The following is a 21746-nucleotide window of genomic DNA, read 5'->3' as shown; positions in this document are numbered from 1 at the left end:
GTAAAGCTTTGAACTACCAAACTTTCCATACAGTGAATATCTTCTCGAACTCTGATGAGAATGCCTTACATTTTCTATGGTTCTTTCAAACTTTTATATCTGTTCCAGGGGACTCTGGCAGAATATTTGCATGTTGTAGGAATTTCCCAGTATTATATTCTCTCCTGGAGCCTCGTTGTTGAAATGGAATGGTAAAATTAAAAAACAAATGTAAAATCCATATTGTTTCCTCCCAAGCAAGCCAATGCTTGCTCGAAGTAAAAGAAAAAGAAAACCTTTTTCACTTCAGATTCAAACTTTTCCTGTGGTGTAGCTTTTTTTCCCCTTTCCCAGCCAACCAGATTTTAGGCATATACAAATGCATGCAAAAAAATTTCTCTTTGTTTTTGATGAGGATGGTGCCATATTTTGGCAGCTAAATATGCTGAAGATTCAAGTGGTGAAATCAACTAATTTTGACTGATTAATATAGTTCTAGAATCCCAGATTATGAAATGTTTCAGAGAAGGAAGGTGTTTATGAACAGAAAGTTACTGAATTGATCTTCCATCTTGCCCTAACTGCTTTTTTGTGCTATATTTAATCCCCAGATCAATTGTGTGCCCACATACTATAGCATTGAATCAGTTCCTTAAAAAGAAGGCACATTTTCAGAGTTGGAGCCAAGTCAATGTGACTAGTAGTGTGTGAATACACACAGCATTAGAATTTCATCTGGATTTACTTCTTACACACTTCTCTCCCTTCAAGGTTTTTAGCCTGTTCACTCACATAGGTAGGAGATTTTCTGTCATCACTTGGAAAACAGCTACTGACTGCAGATGGGCTATGGTAGATCCAAGGTTTGGGTTCAAGGACTTTGATGTGTTTGCCTATTGAAGACAAAAGAGCAGGAATGATTTTGTTCATCGTCGGCTATAAATACATTTTATTCTCTGCCCATAGTCACCAAGTTCCTTCAGAAGCCACAGAACCAGGAATTTCTGATGTGGAAAACTTTCGTCTCATCTGTGACAACAGTGGGAAGAAATAGGAAGATTTGACAATTGCAGGGGAGTTTCAGGTACAGGCTATCAAATCACTTCAAACTTAAACAAGCAAATTTGGTTGTTGTTTTTTTTCTGCAGCAGAGGCTGACTTTCAATGTCCTTGAAGTCTGGTATTATGCATTCTAGCAAGCAAGTAGAGAAATGAGCCAGATGCATCAATTTAGGCATATAGGGAGGTTTCTAGTAAACTTCTGCACAACAGGGTAGTGTCAATGTACTTAGTAAAGCCACATGCTTTTTAAAAATAGTGCTATTGATTTTGTTAGTGTGTGTATCAAATGTTAGCACATTCATTAAAACAGCAGCCTTCCAAATACTGCTGCAGAACAACTAGCAGGCCCAGAGTCGATATCCATCCGAATATTGGCTTGCTTTCAAAGGGCAACTTAAAATTAGGGCATTGACTTTTCACGCTATAGAGGAAAGATCTTAGAGGGAGCATTTATCAAGTAGAATTTAGGCAATATTCATCAAATATAGCTAAGCTGAGATCGTGTTTGACGAGGCAAAATTGTGTGCGTACAGCCATGTACAACAATAGCAAAACAACACAACTGGAGATTATTCATATACATTAATGCCTAGCTTAAGAGTCTAGTACAGATACATGAAAATAAAGCTGAAGACATTTACCTAGGGAAACTTTCCAGCTTAAACCCTTGTATGGGCACACTGAAACATTAGGAAAGTAAGTATTAAAGAGATTAAATAAATTCTGCATCTATGTCTTTGTCCTTATAATGTCATTTTCATACAGTGCTGTGAGGGAAGCAACACACTGGGACAAAAGTAACCGTTGATGGCTGTAGGTTTATGGCAAAAAAATATATTTTGTCTGTTGAAAAAGATCTAAAGTCAGATGGCAAAAATGTTTTGTTTTTTTTCCTCTCTCCTTCTAAGAATGATGGATGAGTGAAGAAGAGTGGAGGTCATCCTATTTCTCATAGGTTTACTATGAATTTGGGACTTACGTGCTTTTTCCTTTTCCCTCTGGTGTCAGTTCATGCTGCCCTTCAGACTTTCCCAACCCCTGAGAAATCTGTCACAGTACTCCAGAATGGTTCAGTTCACCTCTCTGTTCTTAACAGAAACTCACAAGGATGATTTATTTCTCCAGAGAATAAATGATCCCATTGTCAGGGCACTTCTTGTTCCCTCTACTACTCTGATTAGGTTTATCCAATATCTGTAGATTTTATTTGGTAGTTTGGTTGGTTTTGTTTCAGGAGAGCTTCTTTTAACCTAGATAGTATCCCCAATCCATTTTACCATATTGCTTTCCATGTGATGGTATGGGATGGGAAAAAAAATGATATGTTTTCTGCTTATGCTGCTGTTGCTGCCAAGAAAAAGGACCACGGGGACAAAGCAAACAACACCTCTTGATGCACAGTCTTTTTCTCTTAGAGAGGGTCCAAGAACTTCAAAGCTCCTAACTTGGGCACCTTGAGTGAAGGACACTGGTAAGGTACCTGGAGTACCATTATGTTGCTCCCAACTGGCCTAGGGGTGTTGTATCCAATTGGGACTACCACTACAGAGACCAAATGCAGTGAAATCTTCATGAACTGCAGTGTTGATCTGATCCTGTTTCCAAGCTGTGCACTGAAGGCATTGATCTGCATTCTCCTTCCTTTCTGTACTTTGCTTATTTTCTCTTTTGTAATGCAGAGCAGCACTCTGAGATGATATTGTCATTGTTTGCAGCTTCTGTTCATTTCTGACCTTCTTGCCAGTGACTTGGTGAGGTCTGAATTTTGCTAAGTCTTCTGTATTGTCAGCTGAAAAGAGCTTTTGTGATGTTGTTGTGTTGATGATGGAAAAGTGCAAGAGATGGATGGCAAACAGTTAGAGAAAACAAATGTCTCAGGGAAATAATATGTTTCCAATGAAAACAAAAGGTAGAAAAGACCTGTCTTAGTGTATTTAGCTGACCTCAAAGTTGGTATTGGAAGCATTTTTTTCCTCTGTATATCTTATTTTGTATCAAGTTAAAGTGTTCCTAATGATGAGATTTCCCTTATTTTACTTTGTTTTTCTCTCATGCCATGCGTTATTACTGTAAATGGATATTACTCTTTGTCTGAAGATGCATATCCCAAAGATCTTCACTTTATTTCCTCCTCCAAAAAGAGAACGTATGGTTTGGGGCATTGGCCTGTGCAAAGCATAGTTTTAGCAGCTTTATTGTTTCTCACAGATTATGATCTGTCTGAAATCTCTCCAAATTCCTGAACAACCTCCTGCTGTTAACACCATTACCAAAGTTGGGCCCTAGAGTCCTACAGGGTCACCCAGGTATCCTTACTGCTATGATAGATTGCATTTATCTTGTCTCCTTCTTTGATGAATGCTGAGCAATAACAGTAAATCTTTCTCTCCTTATGTGCAGAATTGGTTTTCAGTTGGAGCTGAGAACCTCCAGAGTAAATCCAAGGTAAAGCGATCAACTGAATGTGGAGACAGTACAGAGGAGCAAATTTGTGGCTTTTAAGTCTTCTTTGTTATTGTACCACCAGAATGCAATATTTTAACTAGTAAAATGAATTCTTGACATCTTTTCCATTCGAACCAGTAGTTCAGAGGGTGGTTTGAATGAATTTCTTGAGACAGTAATTTAAAGTAGGAAGCAGATTCAGGGTGACTTTAAAGCATTACTTTGAGGAACTTGATCTTTGTTGCAGAAAAATTGAGTTTCTGAAATGTGAAGTGTCCAAAATATGGACATATCTTAGTCTGATTTTATGGAATTAAGCCAACATTCTTTTTTCATACTCTGGGCCAGGGTTGTCAGGGATGTTCCAAGTACTAAATTAGACTTATTTTTAGGTAACTACTTCTCCTCCCTCTAGTTTTGAGCACCATGTAGCTATCAGTGACCCAGCTGGAGTCTACTCTGTGGATTCCATGATGGGATTTAAAACACAGAGTGTAGACACTTCAGAAATAAGCCAGTTTTCTAAGCTCAGATGACTTATAAAAAGTTAGCTTTTTCTGTCCTTTTATTTGTTTTTCCTTTCCAAATAATTGGATGCTCTTGGAACCTGAGAAACAAAAACTGCAGCACTCGTTAATCCCATGGAAACTTCCTTTTAACAATGCCTTTCTCTAAGTAGCACATGATCTCCAAAAGCTGCTTCCCTGTCCAGAAGGAAAATGTTCTTTGATGACCACAGAGATAAAAAGATATATATATATATATATATATATATATATATTCAGAAACATTTGCAGGCAAGAAACCTTGGAAGATCCCATTGCTGCTCCAGTTGCTGGACACTTCCGAGTGCAAGGAATGCAAAATCCAGTTTTGCCTGTGATAGTCTCAACCATGCTTAACTTATGCCCACAGAAGAAACTGAGCACATTTTGGGGGTGGGTGTAACATGTCCCCAGCTGGCACAGCCATAGCAGAGCTGCCATTAGCTCTTTCCCTTCTGCACTGATGGACACACTGGGGATGCTGTGAGCCATGCTCAGTCCAGAACTGGAATGGATGTGAGGCTGAGGTGAAAGAAAGATAGAAAACTAATCAGAAATCAAGAGGAGTTTTTTATTTTGTGAGCCTGATTTGCTAAAAATGCCCCCAGATTTTATTCTTCATTCAAAAACAGGCACTCTCCTGAATAGAAATCTATCTATTTGAAGTCTAAGTGACTTTGAGATTAAACAACAAATTAGGTTTCTGGATTTTCAAATTCTATTTTAATTGAATGTTCTAGCCATGCAGTATGTAAAGAAACTGAGAATGTCTGATGCCAAATGGCACACTTATTATTTGAAATTTGACGGCAAATTTGCCCTTAATTTTATCCAATTATATGAAGAGGTCTTTCTGTTACAAAACATTACAAAGCAATACTAAGGCCAGAGAGGTGCTAGAGAAATCTTTTTTCTGTCATGTGGAGCACTGTACAGAATTGCGTGGGTTTAAACAAGATGTATCTTGATGTTTTACCTTAAAACTCGCTGTCCTTTTCCTCAGTTCAGCTGAATCCTATGAAATAGATACGCAGCTTGGAGTTCTTCACGCCCCCACAAATGCTAAAAATGGCCCTGATACAACATGTATTTATGTAACAAAATCATCTGCATTAATATCTTCCTTTCCTTTCGGCAAGAAGCACAGGGGGGGGACTCAGGCTGACACATTTCAATGCAGCCCCTTCCATTCTTCTTGCATTTGGGGCAGCAGGGACAAGCATTGCTCTCCCCTAAAAACCAGGACAGTGAATGCACAGGAACATGATGTGACTATCAATAGCGAGTTTGAGGGAAGATTGTGGTCCAAGCTTTCAGGTTCACTCCCCCTGAATATTCAGTTTCCTGTTACAGATCAAAATCACTTGTAACAAGGATTCTGGCCACTCTTGTTGTGCTGATGTTCCAAAATAAAGAAGGCATTTAAAATATAAAATTTCCTCTTACTGAAAAGCCAAGAGACTAGTTGGCTCACAGGATCAAGCATGATGTGTAGAGTCTTTCATCTCTTGTTCACATCTGGTGGGATGCAGTGAGAAATGTTCCTGCTTGGCAGCTGGTAGGTGTCCCATTTGTCACTGTCATTTTCAGGTGGACTCTTGTCTGGATTGCAGCCCATCCCCAGCAGTGGGCAGCTCTGCAGCCAGGGATGCCCAGCACAGTTTGGGGCTTATCTCAGCCCCTAGGGCTGTCTCCCTGGGCTAGGATGGAGTCCTGCTATCAGGAGGCAAAAGGAGAGTGAACAGTAGCTGCTGCTGGTAGGGCTGGAGGGAGCCTTGGTAACCCTGCCGTGTTTAGTATTACTAGAGTACCTGGGGAAATAAATAGCCTGTTTTTCAGATGCAGGCTTATATACTGACTGCTCTCCCTGTGTGGATGCTGGCAACTGAGGTTGCAGACCAGGATGGCTCCCTGTGGCCTGTCACAGACCGTGTTATCCCAAAGAATGACCTCCTGAGGCCATCCAGCCAATGCTCAGTGCCCCAACCTGCTGCCTGTTGCCTGCTGTGGGAACGAATCCTAACCAGCAGCGAGGATCAAACCAATGTTCTCAGCAGCAGCTGTAAACTCGATAAGCTGCCTGTCCTCCTTTCTCTCCCCCCGCCCCGTCCCTCCCTTTGGTGTTGAAATGAAGGCAGAGACATGCTGAGAGAAGCAGTGCAGCGTTCTGTTTGCAGGATAATATGCCGACCACATGTACGTATTAAAGGCTGTATGGAGTTATAATGAGCCAGGAGCATTTAAATGCAAGCCAAGGGGAATTTGCTATTCTGTGTGGGCAGATTTCAATTGTAAGGTTGGCAGCTCTGGTATCCTGTTCTCTAATGCCATGGGATGAGAAAAAATAGGCTTTTCTTTCAGAGCAGTTGATTATTGAATCTGCACCAGCTGTTCACCCTAATCCAAGCTTTCTGTACTCGCTCCTTGTAATAGAGGCATCCCTCATCCATCCATCCATCAATCCATCCATCCGTCCATCCCCCAGTTCTTATTTTCGTGGCTCTTTTGTAATCTTTCAGAAGGGTGGTTAGCAGATATCAGCCACCTAAAGCAATGTAAGCGTCAGCACCAGGCAAGGGTTGTAACTAATTAACGAGAGAAGCACCCCCAGCCGCATATTGAAACTCAAATTATATTTCTCATCCACCGCAAGACAGGAAAAAAAAGCTGTCATGAATTAGAAGGCAGAGGAACGATTTTTAGCATCAACACCTGACTCTGCAGCCAGCAAACTGTGAGATCAGAGCTGGAGCAAGTGCTGTGCTGGTGCAGAGCTGCAGCTGCCCCTCCTGCCCCACTGAGAGTCTGGGCACACACAGCCAGGCATGCGGCAGTAGGAAAGGAAAATAATCTTTTTTAAAATTATTATTATTTTTAATAATAAAGGGGGAGGGAAGGGTGAGATAAGGAATGAATTCCTTCTGGGTGCTTCTCACTCAGCCTGCAATGTTATGTAAGGCTGGCACAGCTCATGCTTGCTTTGCTTCTCCATCAGCCTGGCTGTTTCATTCCTGCTACACAATTATTTCATCAGTTTCTCCTACTAGACATCACAGCGCTGCTACAATTAGTCACATTTATTAGGATATTGGCTAAAATAAAATTAGCAAGCATGGGGGCCATGTTGCACAGGGACTGGGAGAATGCAGCTCCGGGCGGTCCCTCCCCCGGAGGCATTCAGACACTCTGGAGGAGGAGGACACAGGGCAAGGGGGTGTCACACAGGAGCCAGGAGTGAAAGCAGCAGCAAAAATGTTTCCAGGAAGAGCTTTGGCAGAGGAGAGTGAACTTAATTGGGAATGAGTGGGAATAGCTGCAATAGAGGATAACAGCAGTAGGAGAAAGGGCTTTGCAGGGGAGAGTGGGGTAGAGGAAAAGGTATGGCAGTCAGTGACAAGCTGAAGAATGCAGGCTGATGGAGGTGAAAAAAATAAAATAAAATAAAATAAAAAGGAGGGTTTGCACAAAGAACTACAGCACAACAGCTCCTCTGCCTGCATGTCTCCTGCCTTTTTCATCATCCAGTGAGGCTGCTGCACGATTTGTCCCTGTCCCACTCTCTTGCCGTGTCTCTGTATGAAAGATGCCTCCTTCCCTGCTCATCATGTCATCCTGTGCTCTGTGAAAGGGCAATCTGTGGCCTCTTTTCTGAGGCAAAGCTTGGTTGAGATGCTGACTCTCAGTGTAACACCAGAATCATGCAGTTTGAAAAGCTGCATTATCACTGAGCTGTTATTGGGTTTGGTTTGGAAAACGCAGTCATGGAAGGCTCTGGGTTGTGGTGGGGACAGTATGAGCTGAGAAGGGACAGGTTGACAGGCATGTACAGTTGCATTCTCATATGTTATAGACACATACATGGAAAAATGCATCCTTAAAGCGACTACTTGACTTTCAGGGTTTGGAGATGTCAGAATGCGTGTGTGACTTAGTGAACATTTTAAATCAATATATCTAGAAAATAAAAATCCATAATAAATAAATAAAAACCCATAAATAATTGGATAGACAGCTCATTGGCTGACACATGTTAATTTAAAAAGAGGGCTAAATGTGATTCTTGGATGAGTATGAAGGGGAATAATAATTTGCAGTAAAGTGATTTTTCCTTTTTGCAGATGGCATTGGTGACGGCTCTAGTGGGCTACTGGATAATGCCCGAGAGCCCACATTCTCAGCAGGATGTTGAAGAAATGATGAGGTTGCAGGAAGCAGTTCCAAAAACACTTTGAGAAAATTAGAATTACAATTTGAGATCATACTTTCCAGTAAGAGACTCAGAATGCTTAACTTGTTAAGATTATCACAAAGAAGGTAGAGAAGTGGCTTGATTACAGTGTGAGTATCTTCAAGGTGAGAAAATGCCAGCTATTAACGAACGCTTTAATTTAGTGGAGAAAAGTATAATAAGATACAGTAGTTGCAAATTGAAGCTGACCAGACAAATCGAAATGAAAAATCAGACATTATTTTAACAGTAGGAATGATTTCTGACCGGAACAAAATAAGTGCAAATCCACCATCTTTGGAAGTGCAGATCAGGGCTAAACTCCTTTCCAGGAGGTTCAGTTAAATATACACTTTTTTGAGATTCAGCACAGTTGATATTGGGTAGAAGCTAGTGGGCTGTGATATAATATGGTAGTCTCTTTTTGCTTAGAATTCCTCAGAAAGCTTATAAGTCCACAATAGCTCAGTGTGGTTACAGTACCCGTTTTATGTGATGACTTGTTCTTTACCAGCTTCAGTTTTGCAGGGCAGTTAGCACACAGGGCCCAAATCCTGAAGATCCTCCAATACCGATGTTGAATAACTGTAATTAGAAGTCGAAGTGCTTACAACTTCAGTTTTAATCAAGACTGACTTCCAAGAGGTGATTCTTGGACTGACAGCACAGGAAGGCAGATAGAAAGGTTATATGAGTTTGGTGGAAGGACTGCTGGAAATGAACCACGGCTGCTAAGCTGTCTTATTAACTTTTACAATTCCATGAGCCCTGCCAAAAAAAAAAACAAACAAAAAAAAACAAACAAAAAAAAACCAACAACGAAGGGGAAAGAACATCCAGTTTGAGCAAAAGCCTGATACAGAACCTGCTCAAATGCAAGTCAGTAATAGAGCCCTTTAAATGTTGTGGCCCAGCCTCATCTGTGGCAAATTTACCTTGTGATGAATCAGTGCTAAAATTGTCACATCTCAGAAGCCTGCCTTTCTGCACACAGCCTGCTCCTTTCTCAAGCTTTCTAATGCACAGCCGGCCCATTTTGTACACAGCTGCCACGGTGTGATTTGCTTTGTGTTTATGCCTTGAGCTTTGCCTCTCTGTTTCTGTGTCTGCAGCCTGAGCCTATTCTATGTCATACTAGCTGGGAGATGTGCAAGAGAAACATCCCCTTCAGCCATGCAGGAGGGCATTGGGCTTTCAGTAATGCTGTAGCACTGCATCTGATTTCTCAGATTGACTCTCAGTGGTGTCCTGGGGCGAGGGGGATGTCCTAACACTCATCAGCCCACTTATTCCCACCTCCCACCTGTCAGATGTGGATGGGCTGTAGATTTGGGAGGGCTGGTCTCTGCCACTGCATCCTGTCCATCACGTGAAGAAGGTGCTGATGTGGTCTGACAGGGGACAGATAGCCTGAGTGACACAGTGTGGTACCCAGTCCCAGCACCCCACAGCTCCCACATCTCTGCATGGGCACCGCTGGTTCAGATGTGAGCCCGGAGCAGTGGTGCAGACCCTTTGCAGCACAGGTGTAAATCAGGAGCAGCGGCTTGGCAGCTGATGATGCGGCATTGGTGTGGAGCAGCAGAATGGGGGCTGAGCTTTGCTTGGAGGGAGGAGGGAGGAGGAAAAAACGAGAGAGCTCTAAGGTAACCACAGAAACATGGTATCCTTGGATATTAGCAATCATGACCTACTTCTGGGTATTCACGCCCTTTTTTAGAGCTGTTGACAAAGGAGGGGTGAGATGGAGGGCTTAAAGCTCTGCAAAAGAAAGAGATCTTTCCATCATTTTCTAGGACCAGGATTATCAATAATATTTAGCTGGTGTAATTTTTTTCCTTCCCCTGCGCATCGTCCTGTTTTCATTTCTGCTTTCTATGCTGTAGAATGTATTTTAATAACACATTGCTGAAATGCAACTGATGGAGCGATTTTGTAGTGTGCAGAGTGTAGATTGGAGTGACTGACTGGGGCATCGCTGTGCATATATAATCTGGCTGCTGTCAGTGGTGCTAATCATGGTCTGTGTTTGATTCAGATCAGAGAGAAACCCTTGTTCACATGTGGTACCTGAACCAGCAGAGCTCCTAATAGCCCTGCAGCAGCACTAACACCAGTGAAATCACACTGTTGCACTGCAGGAAAAACAGGCCCTTGTCTCCAGTGAGACATGGTGAATTTATACCAGCATGTAACACAGAGCAACTGAATCTGTATGGAACATGGACCACAGGAATGTGAAGATCTGCACCTGGTGTGTGAAACGAAATGGAGGTTTGAATCTATGATTTTACTCTCTAGTCTTCTTTCAGATTTGACAATTCTGCACCAAAATAAATAAATAAATAAATAAGGGCAAAACACTGTAATAATGAGTTTGCCAAGGTGTTTGTAACTCTTTTCTCAGCTGTGTTTCCTTCCTGCATACAAAGTCTCAAACAGTCAGATTACACTGGCAAAAAGAACTAGAAAGATGTGAATGCCAGCGGTGGTGAACATGCAGCTTTGCAGCTACAGGTAGTATATAGCTGTATCTTCTGCAGAACTCATATTTAACTATTTCCCCTTTCTGGGTGGAGGACTGGTATTAGATGGCACTTATACAGTCTGCCTAATGCCACACAATAGTTTATTTTGCAGGACTGAATGGAAATTCATGAATTCCCAGTGTGACAGAGCACAAGATTGAACTCTTGCCTTTAATGGCATCGACTCAAAATTCTTCACAGTTTCTTTTGTCTGATCAAGGAGGACTCATAGCCAGTTGTTTTCTGCTGCTGATCATTGTCTCATGTGTAGACTTGCTTTGATCAGGCTGTCTGTCTAGATTGAAATCTTGGCTCCACTGAGGTCAGGAAGAATTTTACTACTAACATGAATGGGTTATGATTAATGAAGCTAAAACTGCCAATTGCTCAGACTGGGAGCCTTGTCTACACAGCAGAGACTCACATACATAGCATTACCCTTGCAGTAAACATCAAATGAACCACTGGCTGAAACAAGAGAAAATTTGGGGTAAAACTGTGCCCTGGCACCTCCAGCCTTCCCTCCCCCTCCCCAGAATCAGAGGAGGCTTCCTGGGAGAGCATTAAGCATAAAGAAGCAAACATGAGCAGGGGAATGTGTCAGTGGGCTGTGGATAACGCTGAGCTCAATGTGCAGTTTTGCAGTGCTGTCTAATGCTTGTGTCCTTAGGGAAGTAGACTCCCTTATTCTGAAAAGGGCTTGTGCAGCAGCTTCATGAAAGATTCTTCAGAAAAAGCCTGTCTCAACAACTTATTAGTAGCAAAGCCTTATGCCAGACACAGAAATATTTCTGAAGCTGCTCACTGAATTTAATGTGGTTGGACTGGGTGATCTGGGGATTTATTTTTTGATAGGAGATGTTTTTTTCTGTGCTACATTTCAAATCTGACATTTTCCATTTAAACATGCATGACACAGATAGGCTTTCTGATCAGTTTTTAGGATTGCAAGCACCATACCATGCTCTCTGTGCTAGGGGGTTCTACCTATTGAATAGTATTTCCTGTAAGGCTTTAAGTTTTCTTCTTCATTTAAACAGTTACTTAGTCTTCCTTTACTCTAAGCTGAACAAGATGTGATTTACGAAACAAGTTACTCAGAACCTATTGTGTGTGATATGTATATATATATATATAAAAGAAAACCCTACCATGTTTTGGTGTTTTGTCCTTTCCAGCTGACAAGTATAAAGAAACACATTGAAAAGGACACGACCATTTGACTTTTGTTTTGTTTTGTTCGTTTTGTTTTAATATGATTTGGCAAAGTGCCTTCGTTGTGAACCAGGATATTTAAACACAGAAAGGTCCTGAAATATTAGGCTGCATTATCAGGACTTTCTTCTCAACAACAGGCAGAATTACAAGGTAAACGACTTGTAGCAAAAATCTACAATAAAGAGGCAAAGCCAATAACAGAAACAAGATGGAGCAGAGACCCAGTATACTGATTATTGTATTCAATCCATGAGCAACTCTAATGACTTTAAGTGAAATAATGTAATACTAGATTTTTAATCATATTCATCCGCTTGAAGATGTGCTTTGTTGCGTGGGATTCACAATAAAGAGCAGATTGAAAGAATGAGGTGTAGGTAGCAGAGTCTGAGCTTATGATTATCATCAAATACTTGAAATTGTAGGAGCATTTTTTGTAGGGCTGGCAAGTTTTCCATGTCCTCCATTATGAGTAGCCATGTCTTTTAATCACCTCCATGAGAGAATTAACCTTATGTCTGTAGCTTTTGTCAGTGATGGGATTATTGGGAACACTGGGTATCCCACTATGGACAATCTAAGAATAATGTTAGTTATGTAATCCCTAATTCCACAGGAATGAATCCAAGCATTGGCCAACGTTCTTAGAAGCAATGGAAGAGACATGATACACCATGGCAGCTAACGTGGTAACTTCAAAGACAGCATACACATAGTGCCACTAAGTGATATAAATGCTTCTCTTAGCATTCTATGTCAGGCTCTCTGCTGATGCAAGCTGTTCACATGAGTTTTAGGCTAAACCTACCCATAGACAGAAGGAGGCCAAAAGGTTAGGCTTTTTTAGCTGGTAAGTATATGAGGTCTATAAGCTCCACATTACTAATTATCTAGTACATGTCTGAAGTATTGTTTTCTGTTGTGAGATTATTTGCTTACCTGGGATGGCGTACTTTGGGAACAGTGGGGTCTGTCCTCACCAGCACAACACAAACCTTGATACAATTTTTTTTTAGTATCTTATCCCCACCCACCTCTGCAATGCAAGGGCAGCACAAACAGCATCAGGACCAGACCCACTTCACACTGGGAAGTGCACTCCATGATGGGAAGCACGCTGCCTGCACAATACCCCTCAGCAGGGACCCCCACCAGTCAAAAGGTATTAGGGACAACCACAGTCCACAGGAAGTCAATACCAGAAGGCCAATAATAATAAATACAAGAGGAGCAAAGTTATCATGGACAGTCTGTCTTCAGTGGGTCTGGTTGCAGATGACTCCATGCTGGTCTCGGGAGAAACCTTCTTCAGTGTCAGCCCAGGGCTGTTCAGTGAAGTCTTCTTTCTGCCATTTATTGTAGTGCTCACTGCCGGTGCTAAGGGTACACATTATGCAAGTGAGCAAGCAAGAATGAGTAAGAGCATGCTGGCAGTGCCAGGTAGCTATAGTGATCTACAGTGTCTATCATCGCCTCCTTGTAACATGGTGCAGTTTGCATTGCTTGGAAATGGAAACTATCCCCAAAGACTGGATGAACAGATTGAGCCACAAAGTGGATGCTTTGGGTATTGGATGCTCTTTGGGTATTACCTTCTCTTCCTAAAAATTCCTAGTTGTTAAATACTGAGTTTGTGAAGGAAATGACTTCTCTTTTTCTTCAGAATATTCTTAGTAGGATGCTAGGTACAGCACATCTGGCACTGAGCTACATGATTTTTGTAAAATGGAAAGACAACGGCTTGGCATTCACAAAGATCATTATTAAAATGGGGATCTTAGCATGGGGCAGATTTTGAATGAAAAATGGGTATTACTGTAGCAACACATAATGTATGCATACAACCATTGCTTCCAGAAGCTTCTAAAAGTGGCATAGGTCTCATTTTCCTTTGACAGATCTTCTTTTCCTTAAACAGATTTTGTTAAAAGTTATCTGTGGGTAATATGCCTTTGGTTTACCTGCTTGGTTACTGGTGAAGGAGAACAACAATTGGAGCTACTTGCAGACTATTGTATTTTTACATCTGTTTTTTTCTGTGCAATGTCAGATGCTTTTGTGGATAAGCTGTTTACTGATAGAGCACTAACTTGGATCATCAAAATACTCCACACATATATCTGGGGTGCTAGAGTACACAAGAATTCACATTCTGCAATCTTTTGCAATCATATAACATGTTAGAGACAGATAGAATGATTGCAGTCAGGCCTGTTTAACCTTGGTAAATGTGTTCAGTTTATCCCTGGGTATTGAAAGGCTTTAAGTAGCAACCAACTTGCCTGTCTGAACACATGACTATCAGCCTGATGAAGTCTGTGATTTGACTTTTGAACAGTACAGTACAAGCAGAAAGCACAGATAAATTATGACAGCCCCTTCTGTGTCATAGAGCTAGTGTTAGCCAGTACCCAGCTTCTGAGAATATCCTCATCCAAAGATCAGCTCCCTCAGGGGAAGTCGTAAGATCATGCATTGATTCACTATAGAATAATCTGCCAATAAGAGAGATTTCTTCTACTCCTACTTAATATTTAGCTTGGATTTCAAACATGGGAATGAACTGCTCTTTTAAATACTTTTAATCCTGTCTAATGCAATTGTGGATATGTTTGTCATTCATGTCAGATTGTAATTTGTCTGCATTTACAGAATGAAGAGTCCACCACTGACGGTAAATGCCATCTACTTACCCTCCAGGAAATGTGGGGCAATGCACTGAATTCAACCTCTCATTCTTTCTATGCCATTCTCTTTTCTTTCCTTACAGAGAAGTCAAAGCAGGGAAGGACTCTTATTTGTTGTGTGGGAATGGAACCACATGTGGCCTAAAATCTGAAAGAGAACTGAGGGAGCAGTAACATTGCAGGCACCGACTCTGGTCCTGTTCCCATCCCATGCCAGCAAGTTACTGGGGCAGGGATGGTCTACAGCATATTTTACCTTCCCGTGGCACCTCTCTCAGATGCGTTTCACTGTCACTAATGGCTTTGGCTACCCCAGCAGACAGTGAGAGGAGCAGCTGTTACTGTGCCGTTACAGAAACTAACAGACAGTATTACAGTGAGGCAGATATTCTTAGGTGAACTCTACCCTTGGGTGTTTTTTCTCACTATGATGTTCTACTTGTTCTGCATTGAATTTTTGCTCTACGTGAAAAATACTTTATGGAAATTAGGTAAGTGGCCAAGATGTCCTCCTTTTGGCTACTACTGTTATTGCCAATGCAATGCTAGCTTGCTGTGGCCCTGCTCATAGAAATATCTTTGGAGTATGCTTCCTACAAACACTGATCTGATGCAAGTGTGACTGGGCCTAAATAGTCCCACGAAGTCCAGTGTACTACACTGGTACCTAGAGAGATTAATAGTCTCTGGATAATGAATTGATAGAAAAATGGACAAAATATATATAGATACATTAAAGATAGAAATGTAAGATGAAGTACAAATATAAGCCTTTTCTCTTTTCATATTTCCCCCGTTTTATACTGAGCTGTGTTGAGATTGGTCCTCTTAAATATTTTTAAGAATAATGAAATAACTGATGCATTGCAATCCCAGTAGAGGCCTCACCACTGTACCCTGAGGCATGGCTCTGCTATTAAAGGCTCTGAAAGAATGCAGTTTAATAGAGTGAGAAGATCAGAAAGCTCTGCCATTGTCTTTACTTGATGTCTGAGTCCTCCAGAATCTGCTCAAATGCCCTGAGATATCTGCTTAGTTCTTTTAAGCATTATTCCAGTGCTGTAAGAGAAGACTCCTGAGCTGGGACCATGCTTCAGGGTAATCATTTCATTGCCTAGGGATTTGGGGGAAGTTTAAGGCATCATTGTGCCTGAGGATTTCAGGCACTACGAGGGACCAGAAAAGGCATACATTAGAGTAGTTTCCACAGTCCACATTGTCCCCACAGCCTCCAGAGCAGTATATGCTACAGAGCTTTTCTCCTCTTAGCGCTTTTCCTTTCATCTCTGTCATCTTTCTTGGACTTGGTAATAAAGCATCAGTCTTGGAGCGTGTAGCACGGATTGTTCTTTATTTCTTAGTTAGTCAGCTCTCTGCCTTTAGAAATGTGCACTGGGACCAGACCTAGGGCAGAAGCTGTTACCATTTGGATGGATGTCCATCGGTTTTTAAATTGTGACTGATGCAAACTCACTTAAGAGAAAATCTAGAGGGATCTCATATAACGTGAATAATTGGTTACAGTCATAACTGAACAATTATTATATGATGCGAGTGCCTGTGCATCCGTTTCTATCTTTAGGTAATCACACCAACATTAGAAATAAAAACGTGTAAGAAATATTTAATGAATATAGTAAAAAGTTTTCAAGCATTCACTCTCAGCCATTGAGATGTTAAATGAATTTCCATAAATTCTGCTCATGCCTTTTTTTCTTTTTTTTTCCCACATCATCAATGAATATTCAAGAAAAAGACTCACGGTCAAAAGTGTTCCCAAAATAGCTCATTTTAATTAAGTGATTTAGAATATTCACAGAAGTGAATTTCCTATTCATGACTGTCAAAGCTACATCAGAAACCTTTCTTTAATAAATTTGCTCACTGTAGCAGGACTGGGAGACCTTCCACCTGACCTTCGGGTCCCATCGAAGCACTTGGGCTTTTCTATGTACAAGGTACAAGGCTCCTCTCTAAGCATTTTCTCTTTGAAAATCCTCCTTGGTGCTATTTCATATTCATGAGCACCTGAGTATTTTTAAAGTACTGTCCTCTGCCTTGTTGTTTGTTTGACATTTGCCATCAAGGCCCCTTTGTTGTGCAAGATGACTAAGGCAACAGAAGCAATTGCCTAAAGCAGCGGCTAAAAGGAAAACATGAGCAAGGATGTGATTTCTGTAAGCCAAAACTTGTACTGTAAGCAGTGGAAAAACTCAGATTAATGTTTACCTATGGCAGAATGCCAGAAGCATGCAGAAGCTTTTTTAGTCCGTGCAAGAAAACTGAGAAAACTGCCTTTTATTAAACCTTGCTGTGACTGTGGATTTTGTAGATGTCCTTTTTAACAAACAAGGATCTGTAAAACTTGGGTTTCCACAGTCAACATGCAACCAAAAGGTAAAAATAGCTCTTTTGCTACCAATAAACACAAATGAGTGTCAAAAAGCTGATCTTTAGCTAAAAAAAAAACAACAACAAAAGACCTCCCAAAACTCAAAACAAAACAAGAAAAAACATCACCCAGGCCTGTGGCCACGACTCTCTGGCTTCTCTATAGAGCTCTATAGGCTCTGTGGGTCTGTTGGCCCTATGGGTTAAGGGATCTGTGCTGATAAAGCAAATGGAGGAAGGAAGAAAACTATTTGCAACCTCTCTTAGAAAACCTACCAGCCAAGGAGTAGTGCCATGCTTCTGTCAGCCGTTCTGAACAGCGGAGGCAGGGGACCCATGTGGGAAAGCCACAAAGCAGGCAGCCATGCCTGCACCTCCACTGCCCTCCGTGTTTGTTCACGGCAGAGGTGGTGGCACTTCCTGAGGTGCTTTTTAACACAGGTTTTAATAATTCATCTCATGTTAGCTTCCTGCTAACTGGAGGGGGAAGAGGAACTGTTGCAGGGCTGTGTTAGAGCAGCTCATCGGTATGGAAATCACATAACTCTCAGTCATATGCTTCAGAAGGGAGCCTGTGCAGAGGTGGGAGCACTGTGACTCAGCGCAGGCAGCAGCGGTGACAGAGGAGGGGACCTGCCATGGCCTCCATCCCCCACCGCCACCTCTCCATTCAGTCACCTCACCTGCTGCCCTTTCTCCTGCCTCCCTATGTTTGATCCAGGTGGAGTGCCTGTCATTTTTATCAGTGGGCCGGTGTTGAGACATCTCTAGCCACAGGGCTGTGGAGTCTCAGACAAGGGCTGGTGGGCAGGATAGTGTGATTTGTACCCCATGCATTCAACTGTAATATCTCTCTTAGCATGGAAAGCTGGTAACATAGTCCATTTGTATTTTTGAGTGGAGCCTGAAGGACAGTTTTTCTGCCTTCTCACCAATAAATACAGCATTAGAAATGGATTCAAGTATTGGTGGGACGGTCTATTTTTCTGTCTCAGTGGGAAATCCTAGCTTTATGGAAGACTATCGCTATCATCTGTTTTGTTTTGAGGCTGAGAGTCTCAACAGGTTACTCTGAAAGCAAATGTAAACACAGCAAACTGAATTGAGTTTGTGTTTTATCCACAAAATATACACAAAACTTCAGATAGAAAAAATTCAAAACTAAATGTACTTGATTATTCTGGCCAAACCCACAGAGGATCTTCACTTTCTGAGGACTTTCTGGGCATCGTTAAAGTGGACTGATTTTCTTAGTTTTTCTCCCTAAACCATCTTATATTTTCCCGGCCTGAAGTACCCCATAAGCCAACTTTTGTTGGGAGTCAGATGAGGTTAAAACTTCATTTCTTGACTTTGATACAGGGCAGTAGGAAGAGCTGACAGTTAAATAAAACTTACTGACTCAGCTTACTGAGTATCTCTGCAGAGTAGCTGCCACACTTGACAACACATCAGTGTGGTGTTATGCTCCTTGAGGAGCTGAATACGTGCTAGATGGAAAACGTTCTTCAATTTTCTACATGCATCTGTGCAATTTTCATGGGAATTTTTCTTACTGCTGTTCTTGGTCATGCTGTTTGTCAGCAAAAGGTGGAAAGTTTTGTTCTTATTGCTGCTGAATGTGGATTACTTTCCTTTGTCCTGACTCCTTATTGAAAGCTCAGTAAAAGAAGACAGTAAGGAGGAGGGAAGGGAAACAAAACAAATACTACTAACTTTGCTTGCTTGTGGCCAGTATCCAAGAAGGCCTGGAAAGCCGTCCAGTCTGGCCATCATTGTGAGCCATACAAATAGATGTTGACTTTTCTGTCACTAATGACATCTTGAAGTCATCTTTAGTCATCTCTACAAGTAACAGCTTATTTGGTATGGAAGCAAGAATGTTGGCTTTTCCGTGAGACCTGTTGGACTAACCTGCTGGTGCAGTTCCTTTTGCAGGAAACTGCTGTTAGAACAATCCCACCTCAAACTTGGTAAACGTTCCACTGACACATCTGACAGGACACAGTTAACAGTTGCTTGAAAACATTTTGGCTTGGTGCCATGCAGCAAAACATTCAGATGATCTGGCATTCCAGCAACAGAATTAAGTAGACTTCTCTTCACTGACTCAGACTATATTCTAAACAGTGTATCGCTATGAGTGCTCCTCAGTAATGTATTAAGCAGAGTAGGAAGATTTTTTATAAAAGAGATGTTTAATGTGTTTAACTGATTATTTTCTGCTTAGCCAAAAGTAGACATCTATTGGGGTGCAAAGAATTACTCATAATCCCTAAATATCCAATGAAAGTGTAAGCAAAAGTTATATGATGCACGCCTACTCTAGAATCTAATAATTAGAAAATGAAGGATTGAAACCTCAGCTCTAATTTTGAAATGCCCTCACATGGGCTCTGATTATTAAAAGTCCCTCAGGTGTCATCACTGATAGCCAGCTGAGTGGTGTTATATGTATAGAGAGAGGACCATTTGTTTTTAGTGTAGTGGGAACATAGTTTGGGATGTGTGATTTTTTGGGTAGGATTGTGAAACAGAAGGCAAGGGGCATTTGACCTAAAGATTCCCTGTGATAAACTGGATTTGTTTTTAATCTCATGCAACCACAGGGGATGCTAACCTGACGGCAGGGATAACTGGATGGGACTGCATCAGCTGTCTTGATTAGGAGACAATGTTAACCTTTAAAATTTTGTAACTCCTGGTAAGTATGGTCTGTGGGATGTGGGATATACATAGCAGGCAACAGTGTTCCTAACGGCACTTCAGAGTTGTTTTTCAGTCTGAGGGGCAGCCAATGGCTATTACCAGATAGTATACTGCCTCTAATTAACTTATTTGGATTCTCTCACAAACATAATTGAAAGATGATGGACTGGGGTAGAAATCAGGAAATAGCCGTTATTAATTGAAGAAGCTGTGGTTTGGATGCAATTAAGACATGGCTAGCAATTAAGTAGATCAAAGTTTCAATTAATGCTAAGGAATTCGGATCTAGTATTTCAGTGTTTCACAGGTTTTCAAAAATACCTGTAAGAAATCCTTAAGTTAAAGGGAAAGAAGTTGTGTATATATTGCGGTTTGGCATTTATACTGCAAGGTAGCTTGGTGGAATTTTAGTTGTCCGCAGTCCTTGGTTTGGTCTGGTTGTCTTTTGTATCAAATCAGCATTTGTGAAGACTCCTTGCAAGGAAAGAATGTCTCTGACCGTGTTTCCTGAAAATCGCTGTTTGGGAAAGATGTGAACTTAAATATCTGAGGAAAAGGCCCTCCTGAACAGGAGCATTGCAGCAGAAATACAGCTATGAAAAGTCAGCAGCAGGGCATGGTTAGGATTCAGTGAAGCCAGAAACAGCCAATCTGTGAGACTTTGCTTTCTCTGAAAGAAGCCAAAGATGAGATTTTTAAAACTTAGGTTTCTGAAAATGAATTAAAGAATCAATTCTTAGTTGTGTGCCCAGTATGAGAGAGAAGTTGTGCAGGAGCTCTGTTGCTAAAGAATCGTGGTTTCAAGAAATCTATTTTCAGGAACATCTAAAACATCTTTGATCAGAAAAAATCACTTTGTAATTCTTGACCCTTCTGCTATATTTAGACATCTAAGAGGCTGACTTGTTAGAATGTACTAGGCAGAGCCATCTATAAAGTAGATGGGAATTTGCTGTTGGTATCTTTTATGATTCTTAAAGTGACTTTTTTTGCTGCCTTTGAATGATATGGGAATTTCAGCTTTTAATTTTTTTTAAGACAAATTCTTAGCTTTTGTAATTGTGAAGAAAAAATGGGGGGGAGGGGGGGGGGGGAAGAAGGCTAAATGCCAGTGGCTCAGAATCCAGGCAATAACAAAAGAAGTATGAATTGATTTGAATTTTGTTAAGTTCATGAAATTTAATTTGTTGGATTTCACAGTTTTAAGGCAAACCTGTAATGAGCCCCATTCACGATTAATTCCTCTCTTTCCTCATCAAGTTCACAATAAGATATAACACTAAGAACTGAGAGTTGGCCATTTTTTCCAGGAAACAATTGCAGTGATTTTGATGTCTTTTGTGCTATTACAAACCATGGTTTTGTATCCGCTTCTGAAAAATATACATAATAGATGAGAACAACATAGCTTAAATTTTGAAAAGAGTATAACAATACTGGCATCAGTGAAGTTCAGCACGAGTGCCATCACTGCAGGTCCTTTATCAATCTCTGGTAAGTTTTGCTTTTGTTCTTATAAAGCACATTTGACAAGCCTACAGCGTTAGATGTCAACTGGACTTCCTGGAGAAAATAAAGTTGAGGTGCGTGGCTGCCTGTCTGTCTTTTTGATTCACCCTGTCTAGCTTCTTAATCCATGTCCAACTGTGGCCAGTGTGACATGGTTGATGTATAATTTAAATATCGTGAACTCCCTAAGTGATTATTTATGCATGTGGAGGGGATAGACACTGTTAAAGCATCCCCTGAGAAGGATTGTGATGTGAAACCCCTTAATTGTATATGCCAGAGAATTCACATAAGAAAGAGCAAATGCTGAGTTTCCTTCCTCTGAAGCTAGTTTTGATTAGAGCTTGTTGTCTATTAGACATGAGGTATCCCACAGATTTGTGCCCTGTAGTTGGTATATTGTGCCTTTTTTTAGTTTATGTATTACAGAAATAGTCTGTTAGTT

This window comes from Excalfactoria chinensis, chromosome 5 (genome assembly GCF_039878825.1).
Source record: "Excalfactoria chinensis isolate bCotChi1 chromosome 5, bCotChi1.hap2, whole genome shotgun sequence".
Taxonomy (NCBI): Eukaryota; Metazoa; Chordata; class Aves; order Galliformes; family Phasianidae; genus Excalfactoria; species Excalfactoria chinensis.
The sequence above is the reverse complement of the archived record's forward strand: the minus strand, read 5'-3'. Positions refer to the sequence as shown.